At 39.8% G+C, this 24,230-nt stretch overlaps 1 protein-coding gene across 1 annotated transcript in view; it reads left to right on the top strand.

Moving 5' to 3' along the window:
- Positions 1 to 23,315: 23,315 nt before the first annotated feature.
- Positions 23,316 to 24,230, top strand: part of pde6hb (phosphodiesterase 6H, cGMP-specific, cone, gamma, paralog b) — a 5,053-nt gene continuing 4,138 nt past the window's right edge. Inside the window, exon 1 of the mRNA XM_024433467.2 lies at positions 23,316 to 23,433. The gene's annotated coding sequence lies outside the window, so the exon portion shown is untranslated. The remainder of the gene's footprint in view (positions 23,434 to 24,230) is intronic.

Raw genomic sequence — 24,230 nt, 5'->3', positions numbered from 1 at the left:
ATCCAAACATCTCTCTCTCCACTGCTCAACAAGTTATTACTTAAACACCAATTATAATAATTTCCTGAATTAATTCATTGTGTTTTGTCTGCCATTCCCTTTGAAATGAATTGCTCTACATTCTCTTGTATACGCCCTTTGTGAATTATACCAAATCAAGGAGGAAAAACTTTATTACAGCAATATCTCTGTGCAGCTTTGTCAACAATTATGATAATACTTGTTTTCATAATATTTACCAGAATATTGTGTTCTTGGCTGTTTGGGCTCGCTAGACAACGGTTTGGATTTGACAACGAGACAGCATGTCTGTGTATAAGATACATGTGCAAGCTGTTACGGTTAATTCGAGGATGAGGTTAAATGTATCAATTAGTGGGGTCAGTCAAGGAGAGAGGTATACTTTGAAAAGTGTGTGTGTGCATGTTTGCGTACAGTATGTGTGTGTGAGTATAGTTCTGTCTGCATTCCACAGTTTAATCTGATAATATTCCTTGTTTGAGAGCACTATCCAACTTTCTCCTTTTAAGTCATCTCAGTCTCTCTTGCCTCAGTTCCCCCTACACTTCCTCAGTGCCAATACCAACAAACTGTCCTGCACAATGCCAACACTCATTCTACCCTGTCAGCAGTTTGAGGTTTCATACACACTCAGACATATCAAATACCTAAACAGACAGTACAGTCACAAGAATATTTAACCACATCCTGTACATGGATTTAATCACACGTTTGGTACATTCACAAACACACACATTCACTGTAACAGAGATACACTGACACAAGACAGGATAACATATGGTGTCAAATGTGAACAATACACACACAGAGAGACATGGACACACACTGCACACAGACGAAATGGAGAAGTTTGGACATCTACTCATTCAAGGGTTTTTATTTTACTATTTCTACATTGTTGAATAATAGTGAAGACATCAAAACTATGAAATAACACATATGGAATCATGTGGTAAACAAATAAGTGTTAAACAAATCTAAATATATTTTATATTTGAGATTCTTCTAAGTAGCCACCCATTGCTTTGATGACAGCTTTGCACACTCTTGGCATTCTCTCAACCGGCTTCCCCTACATGATTCCATATGTGTGATTTCATAGTCTTGATGTCTTCACTATAATTCTACAATGTAGAAAAAAAATATAAAAAAATAAAGAAAAACCCTTTAATGAGTGTGTCCAAACGTTTGACTGGTACTGTACATAAAATTGCGCATTCACATACAGAATCATGGCTTTCAAAAAAGGGTGTTGAATGCAATGATATGAAAGCAGAGGACAGGCAAACTCTGCCCTTTGCAATCTGTTTTAGAGGCAGGTCCTCAAACCAAATCCCCATAGTTATTGTTATGCATAACCACAAAGACTTAAATGCAACAGTCTGCTCATCTATAAATAATTCTCTATCTTATTCACTCACTCTCTCTCTCTCTTTCTCTTTTTCCTGCCTCAACACAACAGTACTTTTCTCCTCTTCCTTTGGCTATAGGCTCCCCACTAATTATCCACAACCAACTCTGAGCTCAGTTTGTCTTCTCTTTTTTGGAATCTATACTTGAACTTTATAGCTGAAATTCTCTGTCTATGTAGGGTATAACCGGTTTTATAATAATCCTAGTCCTGAACTTTATAGTTGAATTTCTCTGTCTATGTAGGGTATAACCGGTTTTATAATAATCCTAGTCCTGAACTTTATAGTTGAATTTCTCTGTCTATGTAGGGTATAACCGGTTTTATAATAATCCTAGTCCTGAACTTTATAGTTGAATTTCTCTGTCTATGTAGGGTATAACCGGTTTTATAATAATCCTAGTCCTGAACTTTATAGTTGAATTTCTCTGTCTATGTAGGGTATAACCGGTTTTATAATAATCCTAGTCCTGAACTTTATAGTTGAATTTCTCTGTCTATGTAGGGTATAACCGGTTTTATAATAATCCTAGTCCTGAACTTTATAGTTGAATTTCTCTGTCTATGTAGGGTATAACCGGTTTTATAATAATCCTAGTCCTGAACTTTATAGTTGAATTTCTCTGTCTATGTAGGGTATAACAGGTTTTATAATAATCCTAGTCCTTCTACCCCTCCTCATGTCTGAGTTAAACACCTGTACCTTTTACTGGGACACTTTCGCTCTTTCATATTTCCTATGATTTCTTGCTTTTCATCTATATTTGATCAGTCTCAGATTTAATTTTCCTCCCACCCTTTGTGCACTCTCTGCCATCTGACACTCTCTCTCGCCCCCTTCCTTTTTTTATTTTACCTTAATTCAACTTGGCAAGTCAGTTAAGAACCAATTCTTATTTTCAATGATGGCCTAGGAACAGTGGGTTAACTGCCTGTTCAGGGCAGATTTGTACCTTGTCAGCTCGGGGATTTGAACTTACAACCTTCCGGTTACTAGTCCAACGCTCTAACCAGCTACCCTGCCGCCCTCTTCCTCTCTCCCCCTCTCTGTAGCCCCTCCCTCTCTCCCCCTCTCTGACCCTCTCTCTCACCCCCCCTCTCTCGCCCCTCACTCCCTCTGTCCGTCTGTGGTTTGTTGAGGTCTGTGTAATAACGTGTTGAACCAATAACACAACACGCCAACACAGAATGTAACCAGCAAGTGACAGACAGCCAGTCCACAGACAGACACATACACAGAGCACAGAGCACAGCAGGGATGTACTCAACAAACCTCATCAACTCCCTCTCTTTAGCAGACTCTCTCTATAGTTTAGAGATGGTCATGACAATGACATTGTATATGAACATGAGTGTGGACAGACTAACACAGTCATTACTCAGTGTAGTACTTCCGAGAACTGTTTAAGAATTATGAGATGTTGCATGTAAGGATTAACTATAAAAATAAATAATGTTTTTTAAGCATTTTACAGGTAATCAGTGAGCTAGTTAAACCATTGAGATTAACTATGTTCAGGCCATATTCACTTGTGAATTAGACAGCATAAACCTATGGGCTGCATGTGAACTATATGACACCGTGAAGCTCTGATAATCTTATCCCTAATCTCTCAGCTGTAAATTAGATGTATGGTATAAAACCATTCACAGTCTCTGCTCAGTAGAGTTAGTCTGCCCTCTGCAGGTGGATAGTGGGAGGTGTCTGCATGTGATCAGCGTACTTCTGTTGACACGGTTTTACTTTGAACAAGGATGCCACAGATGAGTAAAGTCGATGAAGGACAAGGACATTTGGATATTGTATAGCAATGTTTACAAAAATAAAATGACAGTAACATTTGGGAGAAATATAAATGGGTTGTAAAATAAAATTATTTATTTAGATCAGAGACAGACCTCAGATCTTAGGCAGAAACACACAGAACAGATTCGTACAATATGCAGGCTTTTTCAACACCATCCCTTTTGTTCTGAGACTCTTTCATTTACGGTGGATTTGGGGTGCTTGCCAATCCCATAATTCCTCGCTTGTGGCCTCATTTCCTGTCCGCATGCACCCTCCAGCTCCAACTCACCTACCCTCGCCAGGAAGATCACCAGCCAACAGGGCTTGGCACTTGGAGGCCCATGCCTACATTGCCCCATTGCCACGGCGACAGAAAGATCCTACCTGGATGAATGGTATAGCAACATAATAATGACAGCAACTAGGAATAATGAACTGCATATCACTGTTTCTCTATGAGTATTTCCATGCCGGTCTCTCTCTTCCACTATGAGTGTTTTCCGACCTCTCCCTAATTGCCTGTATATGCTCCTCTCAGCTATCAGTTAACAGCTGTCAGTGACAATCTGAGAGTGGCTTAAAGGTTTTCCTCTCTTTTCACCATCTGATGCTTTGCCTGCCATCACTCCCTGTCACGTTTTAGGGTTTTCCTTTCTCTCCCTCTATCCTCATCGCATCTCTCAGCAACATTTCTCTCTCTCTCTCTCTCCCTCTCTCACACACACACACCCTCTATCTCGCTCTCTCTCTCTCTCTCTCTCTCTCTCTCTCTCCCCCTCTCACACACACACACACCCTCTATCTCCCTCTCACACACACACACACACACACACCCTCTATCTCCCTCTCACACACACACACACACACACACCCTCTATCTCTCTCTCTCCCCACACACACACACACACCCTCTATCTCCCTCTCACACACACACACACCCTCTATCTCCCTCTCTCACACACACACACCCTCTATCTCGCTCTCACACACACACACCCTCTATCTCCCTCTCTCTCACACACACACCCCTCTATCTCCCTCTCTCACACACACACACCCTCTCTCTCTCTCTCTCCCTCTCTCACACACACACACCCTCTCTCTCTCTCTCTCCCTCTCTCACACACACACACCCTCTATCTCGCTCTCTTGCTCCATCTATCTGTACATTTTCAACAGTGTGGGTGTGACACTGAGAGTGAGACCAATACCACTGAACCCACAAGGTTGGACTGAAGTATGGGAGGAGGAGAAAATCTGGGGAAGTTCAATATAGACTCTCCATGAGCCAACAGTCTGAACATCCTCTTAACCGGGGTTGGGGAGTCCGTTACATGTAAGGGATTACAAAACACAGTAACTGTAATCCGTAACATAATGAGCAATAAAAATTGTAATCGGATTACAGATACTTTTGAAAAACTAGATGATTACTTCAAGGATTACATTCAGAAAGGATGTTTACGACAAAAACATCTTTGACACTTCTCTGTTTTCTTAATGACATTCAAATCAGCATTGAAAAAAGGCGCACATTAAGTTTGTTCCACCTGAGCGAGTCTGACCACAAGTCAAAGACCACTATGATGACACCAAATGTGTTTGATGGCTCGTGGGAAAAGAGCAGGAATAGGCTTTTGTAGGATACAGTTCAAGATATGTCTTCCAATGGTGCGACTGCTGTCAGCATCCAATGATTATCCAATTTGAATAAACACTTGGAGGTAAGGATGACAGCAGTGGTGTGGTCTAAGGCGACACAGATATCATTTATTATTGATCAAAGCATGCCATTCCATGAGCACAGCATTCATTTTTCAACTCAAATCAATGAGCCCAATCAGTTCACCATGACAACAAAATCATAAACAACAGAGTAGGGCTGGCTAATAAGTTCATTGTTTTGGTACTCAGGTAAAACATTATGGCTAATCTATACTTCAATATTTCCAAGTCCTATTCTTGAAGATCAAGGGGTATAACATTTATTAGAATAATTGGAATTCTGATAGACTTTGGTTAAGGATATAAGGATATATTTTAATCGTATTATTATATGTAGTAGAAAGTGATGGGTTAGAGGAAGCCTACATAACCAACCCATAAAGTTACATTTAACATCCATATATGGCCAGCTATGTAAACTTTAGCATTGATTTATCCTGCAATAGATGTGGTTCAATTGGTAACATACATTTTTTATCTTCTTCTAATGCCTCTTAAGGGGAAAGTAATCTAAAAGTAACTGAATGTAATCAGATTACATTACTGAGTTTTGGTAATCCAAAAGTTACGTTACCGATTACAATTTTGGACAGGTAACTAGTAACTGTAACGGATTACATTTAGAAAGTAACCTACCCAACCCTGCACTTAACACACCAAAAGCCTGAATGACAGGGGTATAAATATACCCAGTGTTGTCTGACATGCTTATAGAAAATGACATATGCAGTAAGTAAATAGAATAGTATAATATTATCTGGATATATGATTAGTTCATTGGTGTGTTCTATTCAGTAAGAGATACATGTGTAATAAGGGTATGCTAAGGGTATGCTTAGCTGTGACTGTGTCTATAATCTCTCGTGGGCAGACTTCGCAAACATTACGCAAGACTTACTGTGCCTACAAAGGTCTTTAGAAAACCTCTGCTGTAGGTTCGCAGAGTTTGTTTTCTCCTGATTTGTGCAGGTATTGTCTGACACAGATTAAAAGTAAACATAGCATTTTTTATTACATTGAAGCTTAAATGTGGAAGTTGTTGGGTCGTTATAGCTTCTTTGTTTGGGTTAGAAAGAACCTGTGCTGTAGCAGACAACAGTACTGGGAAAGAGTGAATGGCGGGCCAAGAAATACCCTGGATACAGGATTTCAATAATGACACTTGACAAGTCCTGTCAACCATTTCCCCCTGTTTTAAAGAGACAGACTCATCTAAACGACATTGAGCTGGAGAACGTAAGGTGGACTTTTGAGAAATATTTTGTTGATGTACAGTATTAAGACATATGGCACATTGTATGTGTAATTGTTTTGCAAAGATTTGGGCTTGAATAGTCATCCAATGACCTGTGTGTCTGTGTTTGAGGGAGGAGCATGCATTAACGCTCTCACAATACAACTGAACCCACTTTGTGAAAGCTATCTTTTCCCATGATCAAATTAAATGACGTAATGGTCTCGGGTACTGTGAAACTCCCACCAGGTAGACCCCCCTCTTCCAGTTTTCAGAATAGGTCATGTGGGCATGGTTATATACACTGAGTATAGCGAACATTAAGAGCACCTTCCTAATATTAAGTTGTACCCCCTTTTGCCATCAGAACAGCCTCAATCTATTGGGGCATGTCCTCCACAAGGGGTTGAAAGCTTTCCGCAGGGATGCTGGCCCATGTTGACTCCAATGCTTTCCACAGTTGTGTCAAGTTGGCTGGATGTCCTTTGGATGGTGGACCCTTCTTGATACACATGGGAAACTGTTGAGCTTGATAAACCCAGCAGCGTTGCAGTTCTTGATACCAACCAGTGCATCTGGCACCTACTACCATACCCCATTCAAAGGCACTTACATTTTTTGTCTTGTCCAATCACCCTCTGAATGGTACACACACAATCCGTGTCTCAATTGTCTCAAGGCTTAAAAATCCTTCTTTAACCTGTCTCCTCCTCTTCATCTACACTGATTGAAGTGGATTTAACAGGTGACATCAATAAGGGATCACAGTTTTCACCTGGTCAGTCTGTCATGGAAAAATATGTTTTGTATACTCAGTGTTTATATTATATCGGGTTCAATTCAGTTCCAGTCATGATGTTTTGAACCCAACACAGAGGATGTGTACAATGAAAAATAACTAAATCTGTAACCAATTAGATTGAGTAGTAAAAGTCTACATATGGCAAGTAAGTACATTGACTATTTGTTGTAATGTTCAATGATCAGAAATGAAACGAAAATGAACTGTTATTTCTCATTAAAGTTATATTTTATTGGTGGGTTAGGTTGGTTTGTTTAAACTAAATATTGCTCTGAAATAGGATTTTAGTATAAATCTCTAATTTCAAATCAAATGAATGCATTTTTTACCACATTTAAAGGATAGCCAAAGTCTTAGACTCCATGAGAAAACCTCAGAGTTCTAAAAGCAGAATGTAAGGGGACGATGGGGAACCTCAAGTGTTTAACATTGTATAAGACTGCAATATGAGAAATCACATCAGATCAAATCAAAGGCATAATTTCCCCCTCAGTGTTCTGCTTCTTAATGTTGGGGTATGTTACTGTGAATGCCTCTCGGCGCTGCCTTTGAACTTTGGCCACACTGAATAACGTCTTTCATGCTGTTTATTTCTCTGGTTCTCATCTCAAGTTATCCCCTTATATACTCTCTCTCTCTCTGTCTGTCTGTCTGTCTGTCTGTCTATCTCTCTGTCTGTCTGTCTGTCTGTCTGTCTGTCTGTCTGTCTGTCTGTCTGTCTGTCTGTCTGTCTGTCTGTCTGTCTGTCTGTCCGTCCGTCCGTCCGTCCGTCCGTCCGTCCGTCCGTCCGTCCGTCCGTCCGTCCGTCCGTCCGTCCGTCCGTCCGTCCGTCCGTCCGTCCGTCCGTCCGTCCGTCCGTCCGTCCGTCCGCCGCCCGCCCGCCCGCCCGCCCGCCCGCCCGCCCGCCCGCCCGGGTTCGCGCCCAGGCTCTGTCGCAACCGGCCGCGACCGGGAGGTCCGTGGGGCGACATACAATTGGCCTAGCGTCGTCCAGGTTAGGGAGGGTTTGGCCGGTAGGGATATCTTTGTCTCATCGCGCACCAGCGACTCCTGTGGCGGGCCGGGCGCAGTGCACGCTAACCAAGGTTTCCAGGTGCACAGTGTTTCCTCTGACACATTGGTGCGGCTGGCTTCCGGGTTGGATGCGCGCTGTGTTAAGAAGCAGTGCGGCTTGGTTAGGTTGTGTATCGATAGTAGCTACTAAAACAATTGGATACCACGAAATTGGGGAAAAAGGGTTCAAATTAAATATATATATATGTATTTTTAAAGTGATCAAAATGATATACACTCTCAAGCAGTCAGTAAACAGTACACCGAAAAATAGAAAACACATTGTTCAAAACATACAATTCTCAGGGAGAAGTACATTTTTAATCTAAAAATATATTCATGTTTTTCCGTCATTGTATTTTGATGAACGAAAACATGTTCTATCATAGTAGCTCAAAATTGATCAGAAATTACTACTCTGCTTTGCTCTTTGCAATTTTGTTTTTTGTTCTTCCTCCTCCTTGTACCCCTATTTTTACAGTACTGTACCCTGCATCTCACAAACTTGTCCTTTGTCTCTGTGATACTGTAATTCTTGTTCTTTGTTGATATGAACCTGCAACCAGTCAAAATCTATTGAGCAGTCAGTACTGTTAATAAATGGAAAGCACAATGTTTAGGGCCATACAATTCATCCATTGTACAGTATACAGCCTACAATGCACTGTACTACAGTATCCATTCTCAGAATTTCTCCTTCCCACTTTCAACAACCTGTTTGCTCTCTGAACTGGCTTATATTGGTTGTGTCGCATCATTTGTTCAATCAATGACATGTGTTCTCTATTTGTATTTGATTGTTGCCACTTGTGTTTACCAGTATGGATGACATGTGCATTAGAGTGCAGAATGTGTTTTGAGAATGAGAATGTGTTTAGAGTTTTGCTGAAAGTCTAAGAGAGATCTACAAAATGTGTTTTATCATGTGAAAGGGTTTAAGGTATTGACAACAGACTGCATAATTAGCTAAATGAGTCCAGGCAACTGAGAACTTTGTTCTGCCAATGGGTTTTAGTGTTTTAGCAATTGAGAAAAACTGTAACATTGCCAAAGCAAGTGAGGTAGATAATATACAAATAGTGAAATAAACAATACAAATTAATAGTAAACATTACACATACAGAAGTTTCAAAACAATAAAGACATTATAAATATCATATTATGTATATATACCGTGTTGTAACAATGTACAAATGGTTAAAGTACACAAGGGGAAATAAATAAGCATAAATATGGGTTGTATTTACAATGGTGTTTGTTCTTCACTAGTTGACCTTTTCTTGTGTCAACAGGTCACAAATCTTGCTGCTCTGGTGGCACACTGTGGAATTTCACCCAGTAGATATGGGAGTTGGGTTTGTTTTCAAATTCTTTGTGGATCTGTGTAATCTGAGGGAAATATGTGTCTCTAATATGGTCATACATTGGGCAGGAGGTCTCTCTGTCTCACTCTGTTTCATTCTTTCTATCTCTATTCTCTCTTTCTCCTCTCTCATAAATACCTACTATATTTGTTACAGCCAATGAACCAATTTACAAGGCACATGCAGTGTTAGTGTTGTTCACCTTGAATGTTCTTTGCTCTGCAGAGAGCCGTTAATTGAATTAATACGCATGCATACCTTCACCCATGCACGCACAAGCGAGCACACACACACATACACACAGAGACACCTTTTCCCTCATATTCTTCTCAAAGCTTGGATTCAGAGCCTATTTGTGTCTAGAAAGCATCATTAGTTCACCGTGTATACATGGCTTAGCATCGTTGCCATATGGTGTATACGCCATCCCTCTGTCACAGGTCCAGGCTCTCAGACACATGGGTATAAAGTAAGAGAAAATCCCTGGTCATCCCTACTGCATCTGATCTGGTGGACTGACTAGACACTAAACCTTTGTTTGTAAATGATGTCTGTGTTGGAGTGTGCCTCTGGCTATCCGTAAATTTAAAAAAACAAGAAAATCAAGGCATCTGGTATTCTTAATTAAAATCATTTGAAATGATTTATACTTTTCCTTTTACTTTTGATAGTTAAGTATAATTTAACAATTACATTTACTTTTGATACTTAAGTATATTTCAAACAACATACTTTTAGACCTTTACTCAAGTAGTATTTTACTGGGTGACTTTCACTTTTACTTGAGTCTTTTTAAAACTTTTTCTTTTTACAATTGGGTACTTTTTCCACCGTTGCTCTGACTTCAGGGCCCTGATTTTGTCATATCCAATTAGTGCCTGCGCTGAGGGGAAACACTCAGTCCAATCTATTAAGTGTCCTGGCTTTAATACCCATAGAAAGCCTTAAAGCCTAGATTACAACTACTGCTCTCTATCTATTTTTCTCTATCTCATCTCTTCAACTTGACCTTTTCAAACTTGAACCCTCCCTCACGCTTTCTCTTCAATTCTCTTCCTTTCTCTCTCTTTCTGTCCCCTTGTCCATGTTTCTAGAATCGACACGTTTCTGTGCTGCCTCATCCATGCACTGTGTGACTTCCCTTGAGATTAGGGTCACACTGATTTCCTAAGTATTGTGCACCCCAATCTGTTCAACCAGTCATGGTTACCATGTTGCTAAGAAGTGGTTCTTGTTATTGTGGTAGTGTAGGAGATGGATTGGGTGTTGAATGATAAGACAGTCCCCTTGTGAAGTGCCCTTTAAAACAAGCATGCTATCAGATCCCAAGCTGATCCAAACGGCATACTGCAGTGACTCACTCCTATCTATTTCTCATCTTCTCCCTCTGTATCTTTAATCCCAAGCTGATCCAAACGGCATACTGCAGTGACTCACTCCTATCTATTTCTCATCTTCTCCCTCTGTATCTTTAATCCCAAACTGATCCAAACGGCATACTGCAGTGACTCACCCCTATCTATTTCTCATCTTCTCCCTCTGTATCTTTAATCCCAAACTGATCCAAACGGCATACTGCAGTGACTCCCTCCTATCTATTTCTCATCTTCTCCCTCTGTATCTTTAATCCCAAACTGATCCAAACGGCATACTGCAGTGACTCACTCCTATCTATTTCTCATCTTCTCCCTCTGTATCTTTAATCCCAAGCTGATCCAAACGGCATACTGCAGTGACTCACTCCTATCTATTTCTCATCTTCTCCCTCTGTATCTTTAATCCCAAACTGATCCAAACGGCATACTGCAGTGACTCACTCCTATCTATTTCTCATCTTCTCTCTCTGTATCTTTAATCTCCTGCTTCTTCCCTCTCTCATTTGTTTTCACAATTTGTGGTTGATTTCTAACTTCAAAGCCAAGGTCACGTTCAGGAAATCTCACTGTGTATGACATCCTGAATCTCAATGTAGTTTTCCCTGTTTGTAATTCAGAATGTTGGTAGCAGCACAGCTATTTGCCAACACTCACGTTGCTGCACACAAATGAACATGTCACACACGTCCACTCTCACTGGAGAGTTAAAAACCCAACAGGATTCTGTGACTCCAAGTACCTAGTAGCTATAATTGGTCAGAGAAAGGTGGTATTTATACATCAGGTGAATCTCTTCTGCCAGGCCTTCAATGTGGTAAGAAGGAGACAAAGTAGGATCTGAAGACACTATGTGAATCACAATGGCAACTGCAAGGCTATACAGTACCTTAAAATCACAGCCAGAAACCGTTTCCAATTTCAATCTAAATTGATGATATAAAAACATTGTATGTGAAACAATCTATTTGCATATATTCCTTTTAAAGGTTGTGTTGAGGTATTTCTGTTGTTCCAGTGTATCTTGTATCATTCACAGTAGGGCTATTTCTATTGATCTAGTGTATCTTGTATCATTCACAGTAGGGCCATTTCTATTGATCCAGTGTATCTTGTATCATTCACAGTAGGGCTATTTCTATTGATCCAGTGTATCTTGTATCATTCACAGTAGGGCTATTTCTATTGTTCCAGTGTATCTTGTATCATTCACAGTAGGGCTATTTCTATTGATCCAGTGTATCTTGTATCATTCACAGTAGGGCTATTTCTATTGATCCAGTGTATCTTGTATCATTCACAGTAGGGCCATTTCTATTGTTCCAGTGTATCTTGTATCATTCACAGTAGATCTATGTCTTTGTCATTCTGTAATATGAGCAACAGGGGCTGCAGATCAAAATGAGCTTGCGCTAAATCCGGTGTAATGTATGAAATTTGTGCACCTTTGTGAAAACAGTCACATGCTCCCTGACAAATGAATTAATTCAATATTGTAGTTGTCATTCACACAGCCTAACATGGACATTAACACAACTGGCACCTAACAATTTAACTTCAGAATTTTGCCAAATACAGTTTTAGTCTAATTCAACATTTTTGAATGACCATTCAGTAAATAATTAGTGATCTTGTCATTAATTAATTATTGTGATTCTCCCATAGAGTCAACTTGTTACACTGGTGTCTGAACTGGTTCAATGACACAATTAAGAATTACGCAACGACAAGACGCATACATTTGGGGGGATTATTGACACTATAGTGATAACTTATATTGATACTACAGCTTCATAATCAACGTAAACTAAATGATAACTCTAACAGTGGCTTTTAAAGCTGCAATATGTCACTTTTTGGGCAACCCGACCAAATTCACATAGAGCTGTAAGTTATAGAGCTGTCATTCTCTTTGAAAGCAAGTCTAAGAAGTGATTTACCTGTTTGTAATTCAAAATGTTGGTAGCAGCACATCTATTTGCTGTTCTATGTGCACTATTTATTTGCTTCCCAGTCTTAAATTTTGTTTTCACTTCTTTTACTTTGGGTTTCTACACCAGCTTCAAACAGCTGAAAAGACAATATTTTTGGTAATGGAAAATATATTTTACAGCGGTTTAGATGGTACAATGATTCTCTACACTATACTACTTGCTTGTTTTGTCACAAACTGAAATAAGGCGGACTATTAGAATTTTTGCAACCAGGAAATGCCGGAGCGATTTCTGCATAGTGCATCTTTCATTTTTCAATTATATATATTTTTTAAATACAGCCCAATGGGGTTAAAGCATTGGTGACTTGTATCTAGCATGTTTGTAGTGATTTTAAATTGGATACAATTATGTTGATTAGCCTACTACTGACAATCTATAGCCAACACAATATCTGATCCACGCCCACATACAAATCAGTCCGATATTGTGAAAAGAATGAAAAAGATGTGAAGACGCTGTCTGCGCGACAAGTGATTTTTAACAACAATGTGTATAATTCCCAAGCTGTGGTGCACTGCAGTGTTTCAAATTCTAATGCAAACAAATGACAAATAATCCATGAGCCAGGGGGTCGGTCAGGCTCCCTTGGGTTGTCGATATCTCATAGTGATTTTCTCGAAATGTCCTTTGAGTTGTAAAATGTGTGATAGCAGTGCAGCAATGGGAGCTTTCTCTGTGTTATCCCTCTTTCTTTCATCCCTCCATCCCATTCATTTCTCCACAGTTATCCATCAGACACCTTTTTTTGTGCCATTGACATTAGGATGTTGAAACCTTCGCTTATATCTGCCTCACTAGATGGAATTCTTTCAAATTAAATATGATTTAAGGGTTTATGTGAGGAATAACTTGTTCTATACGGACATAGTTTGTCATAGGTTAAAATCCCTATTGGACAAATGTATGGGATTGAAGAATGAAAGAAAGAGCTCTCATTGCTGCACTGCTGCACATTTTTCCAACTCTAGGGACATATACCTTTAGAAAGTGTTCACACCCCTTACCTTTCTCCACATTGGTTGTGTTACAGCCTGAATTTCAAATGGATTCAATTGAGATGCTGTGTCACTTATCTACACACAATAACCCATAATCTCAAAGTGGAATTATATTTTTGGAAATGTTTATAAATTAATAAAAAATGAAAAGCTAAAATGTCTTGAGTCAATAAATATTCAACTCCGTTGTTATGGCAAGCCTTAATAAGTTCAGTAGTAAACGTTTGCTTAACAAGTCACATAATACATTGCATGGACTCACGCTATGTACAATATGTGTTTAACCTGATTTACAACCTTATCCCAGTACCCCACACATACATTTATCTAGAAGGTCCCTCAGTCGAGCAGTTTTCCAATACCTCGCAAAGAAGGGCACCTATTGGTAGATGATGAAGTTATTCATTACACTTTGGATGGCATATCAATACGCCCAGTCACTACAAAGATACAGGTGGCGTTCCTAACTCAGTCGCCGGAGAGGAAGGAAACCGCTCAGGGATTTCACCATTAGGCCAATGGTAACTTTAAAACAGTTACAGAGTTAGGAGAAAACTGAGGATGGATCAATAACATTGTAGTTACTCCACAATACTAAAATAATTGACAGTCAACAGAAGGAAGCCTGTACAAAAGAATCCTGTTTGCAACAATGCCCTTAGCAATAGTGCTAAAAATGTGGCAAGCAATTATCTTTGGGGAAAATCCAATGCAACACATTACTTTTCATGAATTCACCTTTCAGCAGGACAATAACCATAAACACAAGGCCAAATCTACACAGGGTTGCTTACTAAGAAGACAGTGAATGTCAGAGTTACAGTTTTGACTAAAATCTACTTAAAAATCTATGACAAGACCTGAAAATGGTGGTCTAGCAATGATCAACAACCAATTTGACAGAGCTTGAAGAATTTGAAAGAATAATGGGCAAATGTTGCACAATCTAGGTGTGGAAAGTTCTTAAAGACTTACCCAGAAAGACTCACGGCTGTAAATGCTTCCTAAGTTGCTTCTACAAAGTATTGACTCAGGGGTGTGAATACTTATGTAAATGCAATATTTATGTATTTCATTATTTGCTAATATTTCTAAAAACATGTTTTTTACTTTGTAATTATGGCGTGTAGATGGGTGAGAAAAAAACGATTTAATCCATTTTGAATTTAGGCTGTAATACAACAAAATGTGGAATAAGTCAAGAGGTATAAATACTTTCTGAAGGCACTGTATTAAATTCCTTTTTATATGAGAAGAAAATTCAGAATTATTACTTCTCTAGGAAGTGTGCTAGTTACTAAATGTGTCAATAAGGTGACAGGTCAGTGTTGGAATTCTATTTCAGGGTTGCTTGGCGATGGCAATTAAGGGGGATACGAAGGATTGTATGCAGTGTCACACATCTCACATGGTCTATCTGTCCAGACACCTTTGGGCTCGAACTGGGTGAGCTGAAACAAAGCTCCTCTCTTCCAGACAGTTGTTGATATTGGTTGATACAGTTGAAGTTGGAAGTTTGCATACACTTAGGTTGGTGTCATTAAAACTGGTTTTTAAACCACTCCACACATTTCTTGTTAACAAACTATAGTTTGGCAAGTCGGTTAGGACATCTACTTTGTGCATGACACAAGTCATTTTTCAACAATTGTTTACAGACAGATTATTTAACTTATAATTCAATATATCACAATTCCAGTGGGTCAGAAGTTTACATTCACTAAGTTGACTGTGCGTTTAAACAGCTTGGAAAATTCCAGAAAATGATGTCATGGCTTTAGAAGCTTCTGATAGGCTAATTGACATCATTTGAGTCAATTGGAGGTGTACCTGTGGATGTATTTCAAGGCCTTCCTTCAAACTCAGTGCCTCTTTGCTTGACATCATGGGGAAATCAAAAGAAATCAGCCAGGACCTCGGAAACAGAATTGTAGACCTCCACAAGTCTGGTTCATCCTTGGGAGAAATTTCCAAACACCTGAAGGTACCACGCTCATCTGTACAAACAATAGTACACAAGTATAAACACCATGGGACCACGCAGCCGTCATACCGATCAGGAAGGAGAAGCGTTCTGTCTCCTAGAGATGAACGTACTTTGGTGCGAAAAGTGCAAATCAATCCCAGAACAACTCAAAAGACCTTGTGAAGATGCTGGAGGAAACAGGTACTAAAGAATCTATATCCACAGTAAAACGAGTCCTATATCGACATAACCTGAAAGGCTGCTCAGCAAGGAAGAAGCCACTGCTCCAAAACTGGCATAAAAAAGCCAGACTACGGTTTGCAACTGCACATGGGGACAAAGATCGTACTTTTTGGAGAAATGTCCTTTGGTCTGATGAAACTAAAATAGAACTGTTTGGCCATAATGACCATCGTTATGTTTGGAGGAATAATGGGAAGCTGAAGGACACCATCCCAACCGTGATGCACGGGGGTGGCAGCATCATGTTGTGGGGGTGCTTTGCTGCAGGAGGTACTGGTGCACTTTACAAAATAGATGGCGTCATGAGGAAGGGAAATTATGTGGATATATTGACGCAACATCTCAAGACATCAGTCAGGAAGTTAAAGCTTGGTCGTAAATGGGTCTTCCAAATGGACAATGACCACAAGCATACTTCCAAAGTTGTGTCGAAATGGCTTAAGGACAGCAAAGTCAAGGTATTGGAGTGGCCATCACAAAGCCCTGACCTCAATCCTATAGAAAATGTGTGGACAGAACTGAAAAAGCATGTGCGAGCAAGGATCCTACAAACGTGACTCAGTTACACCAGCTCTGTCGGGAGGAATGGGCCAAAATTCACCCAAACTTATAGTGGGAAGCTTGTGGAAGGCTATCCGAAATGTTTGACCCATGTTAAACAATTTAAAGGCAATGCTACCAAATACTAATTAAGTGTATGTAAACTTCTGACCCACTGGGAATGTGATGAAAGAAATAAAAGCTGAAATAAATCATTCTCTCAACTATTATTCTGCAATTTCACATTAAAATAATGTGGTGATCCTAACTGACCCAAAACAGGGCATTTTTACTAGGATTAAATGTCAGGAATTGTGAAAAACTAAGTTTAAATGTATTTGGCTAAGGTGTATGTAAACTTCCCACTTCAACTGTACCTATTGAATACAAGGCTTACTTAAAAGGCATAATCCATGTCGGTTCTCTGTCCCATTTGGCAATGTTATAAACTACACACATAATGAACCTGAGACTAAATAAAAACAAACCAGTGCACCCAGTTCCTCTTCTTCATTTGTTTTGTGTGGCAGGTAGCGCCAACATTGTCTTCCATAAAAAAAGATTCCACTAAAGAGGAACAGTGGCATAAGATTCCAGCCTTATAATTAACTAGTGCCATTTAAATTGGTGTATAGGATAATGGATATCAAGAATATAAATTGGTTGACTACACTAGATCTATGTCGGCAGATGAATTAGAGACACCTGTGACTGCTTTTAAATGTTAGCTTGTGTTCAGGTTAGGGCTGGGCAATATCGCTTAAAAACTCATATCTCTGTGTTTTCAAACTTATGGGCGATTAACGATATACAATACCAGTCAAAGGTTTGGACACACCTACTCATTCTATGGTTTTTCTTCATTTTTACTATTTTCTACATTGTAGAATAATAGTGAAGACATCTAAACTATGAAATAACACATATGGAATCATGTATTAACCAAAATAGTGTTAAACAATTCAAAATATGTTATATTTGAGATTCTTCAAATAGCCACCCTTTGCCTTGATGACAGCTTCGCACACTCTCTGCATTCTCTCAACCAGATTCATGAGGTAGTCACTTGAAATGCATTTCAGTTAACAGGTGTGACTTGTTAAAAGTTCATTTATGGAATTTCTTTCCTTCTTAATACGTTTGAGTCAATCAGTTTTGTTATGACAAGGTAGGGGTGGTATACAGAAGATAGCCATATTTGGTAAAAGACCAAGTCCATATTATGGCAAGAACAGCTCAAATAAGCAAAGAGAAATGACAGTCCATCATTATTCTTAGACATGAAGGTTAGTCAATCCAGAAAACTTTGAAAGTTTCTTCAAGTACAGTCGCAAAAACCACGATCAAGCGCTATGATAAAACTGGCTCTCATGAGGACCGCCACAGGAAAGGAAGACCCAGAGTTACCTCTGCTGCAGAGGATAAGTTCATTAGAGTTAACTGCACCTCAGATTGCAGCCCAAAAAATGCTTCACAGGGTTCAAGTAACAAACACATCTCAACATCAACTGTTCAGATGAGACTGCAGGCCTTCATGGTCAAATTGCTGAAAAGAAACCACTACTAAAGGACAGCAATAAGAGGAAGAGACTATCTTGAGCCAAGAAACACAAGCAATGGACATTAGACCGGTGAAAATCTGTCCTTTGGTCTGATGAGTCCAAATTTGAGATAAACTCAGCAAAAAAAGATAATTTGTAAAAATCTAAATAACTTCACAGATCTTCATTGTAAAGGGTTTAAACACTGTTTCCCATGCTTGTTCAATGAACCATAAACAATTAATGAACATGCACCTGTGGAACAGTCATTGAAACACTAACAGCTTACAGACGGTAGGCAATTAAGGTCAGAGTTATGAAAACTTAGGACACTAAAGAGGCCTTTCTACTGACTGAAAAACACCAAAAGAAAGATGCCCAGGGTCCCTGCTCATCTGCGTTAACGTGCCTTAGACATGCTGCAAGGAGGCATGAGGACTGTAGATGTGGTCAGGGCAATACATTTCAATGTCTGTACACTGAGACACCTAAGACAGCGCTACAGGGAGACAGGACGGACAGTTGATCATCCTCGCAGTGGCAGACCACGTGTAACAACACCTGCACAGGATCGGTACATCCACACATCACACCTGCGGGACAACAACTGCCCGAGTTAAACCAGGAACGCACAATCCCTCCATCCGTGCTCAGACTCTCCGCAATTGACTGAGAGAGGCTGGACTGAGGCCTTGTAGGTCTGTTGTAAGGCATGTCCTCACCAGACATCACCGGCAACAACGTCGCATATGGGCACAAACCCACCATCGCTGGACCAGACAGGACTGGCAAAAATTGCTCTTCACTGACAAGTCGCAGTTTTGTCTCAGCAGGGGGGATGGTCGGATTCACACGTATCATTGAAGGAATGAGCGTTACACCGAGGCCTGTACTCTGGAGCGGGATCGATTTGGAGGTGGAGGGTCATTCATGGTCTGGGGCGGTGTGTCACAGCATCATCGGACATAGCTTGTTGTCATTGCAGGCAATCTCAACGCTGTGCGTTACAGGGAAGACATCTTTCTCCCTCATGTGGTACCCTTCCTGCAGGCTCATTCTGACATGACCCTCCAGCATGACAATGCCACCAGCCATACTGCTCGTCCTGTGCATGATTTTCTGCAAGACAGGAATGTCAGTGTTCTGCCATGGCCAGCGACGAGCCCAGATCTCAATCCTATTGAGCACGTCTGGGACCTGTTGGATCAGAGGGTGAGGGCTAGGGCCATTCCCCCAAGAAATGTCCGGGAACTTGCAGGTGCCTTGGTGGAAGAGTGGGGGAACATCTCACAGCAAGAACTGGCAAATCTGATGCAGTCCATGAGGAGGAGATGCACTGCAGTACTTAATACAGCTGGTGGCCACACCAGATACTGACTGTTACTTTTGATTTTGACCCCCCTTTGTTCAGGGACACATTATTCCATTTCTGTATGTCACATGTCTGTGGAACTTGTTCAGTTTATGTCTCAGTTGTTGAATATTGTTATGTTCATACAAATATTTACACATGTTAAATTGCTGAAAATAAACACAGTTGACAGTGAGAAGACGTTTCTTTTTTTGCTGAGTTTATTTGGTTCCAACCACTATGTCTTTGTGAAACACAGAGTAGATGAACGGATGATCTCTGCATGTGTGGTTCCCACCGTGAAGCATGGAGGAGGAAGTGTGATGGTGCTTTGCTGGTGACACTGTCTGTGATTTATTTTGAATTCAAGGCACACTTAACCAGCATGGCTACCACAGCATTCTGCAGCGATAGGCCATCCCATCTGGTTTGTGCTTAGTGAGGCTATCATTTGTTTTTTTCGACAGGACAATGACCCAACACACCTCCAGGCTGTGTAAGGGCTATTTGACCAAGGAGGAGAGTGATGGAGTTCTGCATCAAATTACCTGGCCTCCACAATCACCCGACCTCAACCCAATTGAGATGGTTTGGGATTAGATGGACTGTAGAATGAAGGAAAAGCGGCCAACAAGTGCTCAGCAAATGTGGGAACTCCTTCAAGACTGTTGGAATAGCATCCCAGGTGAAGTTGGTTGAGAGAATTCCAAGCGTGTGCAAAGCTGTCATCAAGGCAAATGGTGGCTACATTGAAGGATCTAAAATATATTTTGATTTGTTTAACACTTTTTTGCTTACTACATAATTCCATATGTGTTATTCCATTGTTTTGATGTCTTCACTATTATTCTACAAAAACCCTTGAATGAGTAGGTGTCCAAACTTTTGACTGGTACTGTATATCTACATTTAAAAAAAGGTTTTCTCTAAATAAGCTTTGTTGTACACTTAAAAGGTCAAATAGACTTCATTTAAAACAGTCAGCAATAATGTTTAAATTCAGAGCTTGTAAGAGTATACATAGGCTGAATATATGCCTTCCACAGCCATAAGACCCACTAATAATTTTATAATTTTATCAAAATATTTGTACCTGCTTTTTTTGTGCAATAATCACTGATCTGGTTTTCAGGTCTGTCTATAAAAAGTGCCTCTTTGTTACATTCACTAATAATGTAGCAGGCATTATAGATAATTAACACCGATCTCATAAACAATCTCTCAAGCAAAAGCCCACGCGCTAATATTTTTATTTCTAGTTTAGCCAAATCGGATCTAGGTATAATCACAAGATTTTAATTCAGCTAAACAAGGCAAAACAGTTTAATTGTTATGAACACAAACTTCTGTCCGTCTCCAACTGTTTCAACAGCATGCTTGCCTGTCCAGTTTATTCAGATGTTGAAATCAAGTGGCCTACCATATTTCTCAGAATGAGAAAGAGTTGCCAATTCATAATATAATTGTTTTATGCGTATTGTACATTTATAAAACACAGACTAAACAACTAACATAACAATCTTTATTTGATTAAAATGCCGCTAGCGATACGTGGTACCATAATGCGCGCGCGACAAACTGAATATTAATTTTCCAGAATAAATGTCCATTGGTACCTCCGTGCTCTGCTCGAAATTTGAGGAGTTGAAACAGTGTGTGGTTTGAAAGGTTAACTTCTCAATTATTACAGTAAAATAATAATGCCACGTGTTTCGGTGTCCATATGATTGGACCAAACCTCAAATGCAAATAGCGAGTTGAACCTGTTTGTCAGAGTAAGAAGTGATCTCTCATATTCGTTGCTTTGAGTGAGAGAAAGAGGCGAAACGAGAGGTTTCACTCTCTCCATAATCTGTCCAAAATAAGTCCATTGCTTTTCTATGCGCTTATTTTTTATTAACAAACGGTGTGTTCTTCTCAGTGTCTGGGAGACACTCTCCAGACGTCCATCAAAACTATGAGGGAGGATAAACATATTGAACGAATGCATGCAATGTACTCAATGCAGCACAGCACAGAGGGCTTTAACACAACACACAATCTGTATACATATACACAACAAGACAGTTCATGTATATGTATACATATACAGTTCACATATACAGACAGTTCATGTAGAATGCATACTGTGTGTTTGTCTGTCTATGTACTGCCTATAGTAAAGTCAAACCCCATCGAGGTAAATCAGTGCTAATTTCTTAACCCCTGTGTAATCCAATTATCCAAGTATTACTGTGAGCACACATACAGAAAAGGCTGGGCCTGTGACTCTTAAAAGATTTACATATTGACCTACTAATACTAACACCATGCTTTGACTTTCTGTTGCTTTTAAAGTGAAATGTCCGTGTTGTTTATGGAAAAATGGTTGTCAACAGTTAATTGTCTTTTAACTGTCTGTCAGACAGGTTATCACTAGGAGATCCCTAATCACATCAACTGTACTTAAAGAACCTCTTGAACTATAGCTTCCTGACGTAGACTAATGCAATTTCTATTCTAGACATTTCGTCGACATTGATTTCATCTGTGCACAGACAACAAAGTGAAAGACCAAGTGGCGTCTTCACAGTGTATCAACAGAAAATGCAATATTCTGTTTATCCAATGTTCTGTATGAAGATACAGGATATTAGCTGTTTTTGTCACAGGTCAATAATTGAACATAGAATCCAGATCTCTCTAAAGGGGTCAAGAAATGACCCAGTCTTAGCCTCATCAACCCAGGTACTGTCTGAGAGGCTGATCCATATCCATGCTTCTGAGTCTTTCAGATAAGGGTTTCTATAACTGGCCTGCCCTCAAAACCAGACCAGACCAGGGGTCTGGGTCAACATATCCAAGACTCAACTCGAGGAGCAATACGTATGACTACTTTTTTCCTCAGTAAAATCATTCATGTCAAAAAAGATCCAAATTATATGAAATATCTCTTATGAGACAAGGGCATATTGTCAACTTTGCTACCAATTCACCAATTATTGAAGTACTCATCCCCAGACCTCCATTATCAGGTACGTGATGAAGTACTGTATATGAAATAGCTTCAGCTTCCTTTAAAGGCCCTTGGTCTGTCCTGTACCAAAGGGTCCTAAATCTCTAATCCAGAATGTCCCCATTAACTGCAGGTCCATATTTGGCCACTTCACCATGCCAAGGTCAAGGTCCTTGCACGTCAGAGCTCTGTGCTTAGACAGTCACGGTTAATTTACATTGACATTTTATGCATTTAGCAAATGCTCTTATCCAGAGTGACTTACAGTTAGTGCCTTCATCTTAAGATAGCTAGGTGGGAAACGCATATCACAGTCGTAGTAAGTACATTTCCCCATTAAATGGGCACCTTCCCATCTAATTATTCCCCATGGACATGAACATTTTTACCACATATTCAACAAGGAAAAGTAAAATACAACACTACACCCTCCCCCCATACAGAGGTTTTGATTCATGCTGCACTTCATTACTAATACAAATAGCACTGGAGAAATGAATGGGGTAAAAAGAGTTTGATGTTGTATAATGATCTTCAGTAGTGCTACACTTAAATTGTACTGTCTAGAGTATAAACTATAGGGATTTGGGAATTATCTACTGTTACAGCTTGTTGTATTTGATCTAAAACAAATTTCAGAACTATGACACAGTCTTTAAAGACAGTCTTTCAAGACTCATCACATGGACCAGGAACGCAACCACATACAGACAATGTCGACTCCTTTGACAAGCTTGACACAGGTGTGCCAAGGCTTAATTGGATAAGTTAGTTAAAAACACCATATTGACCTGCCTCACTGATGTCCCCACCCCCTCTGATGTCCAGGAATGGAGGTGGGGGGAGGGTGGTGAAGGAGTTGGCTGACCTTTTTGGAGACCATGTGACTGGAAACCAGGAGACTGCAGGATTAAGAATCAGGGGTATTTAAACGAAGGCCGGATCCTTGTGTTCATTTTGCTCTTGGACTGACATGCAGCAGTAGCTCTCATTTCGAGACAGAAGCTCCTTGGAACATTTGTGAAATTAGGTGAGGCAGAGACTTTTTATGTATTTATTTATTTAACCCCTATTTTCCAGGTAAGTTGACTGAGAACACATTCTCATTTACCACAACGACCTGGGGAATAGTTACGGGGGGGGCTCCTTATTGCTACTTTTCTTTATTATTCCTTAGAAATAATACATTATTACTACTTAATTACTTATTGCTAATATAGATGAATACATTAGTGCTACAGTATGAGTACACATAACTTGTAAAAGAAGTGTAAAGGAAGATTTCCAAGAGTATCAAGCAGGAACATCTAAGATTGTGATTGATTGACTCATGCAAATCTAACACCTGTAGCCATGATGCAGAATGTACATGCATATGTAATTGTAGCTCACCTGCTCAATTGAGAATTCTAGCATGATAGCAATGAGTGTGCTTTCAGATTGGGAAGTGAAATGTGGAATCCATGTGTGTGGTAGACAGAAGTCCACATAGCTACAAACGTGTGCATCTTGACTCTAAAATCATTGGCACATTAGAAGCAGCAAGTTCCAATGTCCATACTAGAGTACCATTAAGGCATGCCCAAAGCATTGCTTCACACTCAGTGGTATGCTAGTGTTGATATTGGAACAGCTGAGATGTGTTTTATAATAGTGCAGTGGGAACTAGGTGGGGAAACATTTGTTCCAATCAATTGATAAATGATGTGACTGTAGAAACAGTTGACCTGCAGAAATCAAATTCTGCTCCTTTAGGGGGAAATTTGAAAACTGCAGTGCAACATCTACAAAGTTGTAAAACAATGACAGGATTTTCAATGTGCATCC

The sequence above is a fragment of the Oncorhynchus tshawytscha genome, linkage group LG09 (genome assembly GCF_018296145.1).
Source record: "Oncorhynchus tshawytscha isolate Ot180627B linkage group LG09, Otsh_v2.0, whole genome shotgun sequence".
Classification (NCBI taxonomy): Eukaryota; Metazoa; Chordata; class Actinopteri; order Salmoniformes; family Salmonidae; genus Oncorhynchus; species Oncorhynchus tshawytscha.
This window is presented reverse-complemented; position numbering and strand designations above follow the sequence as displayed.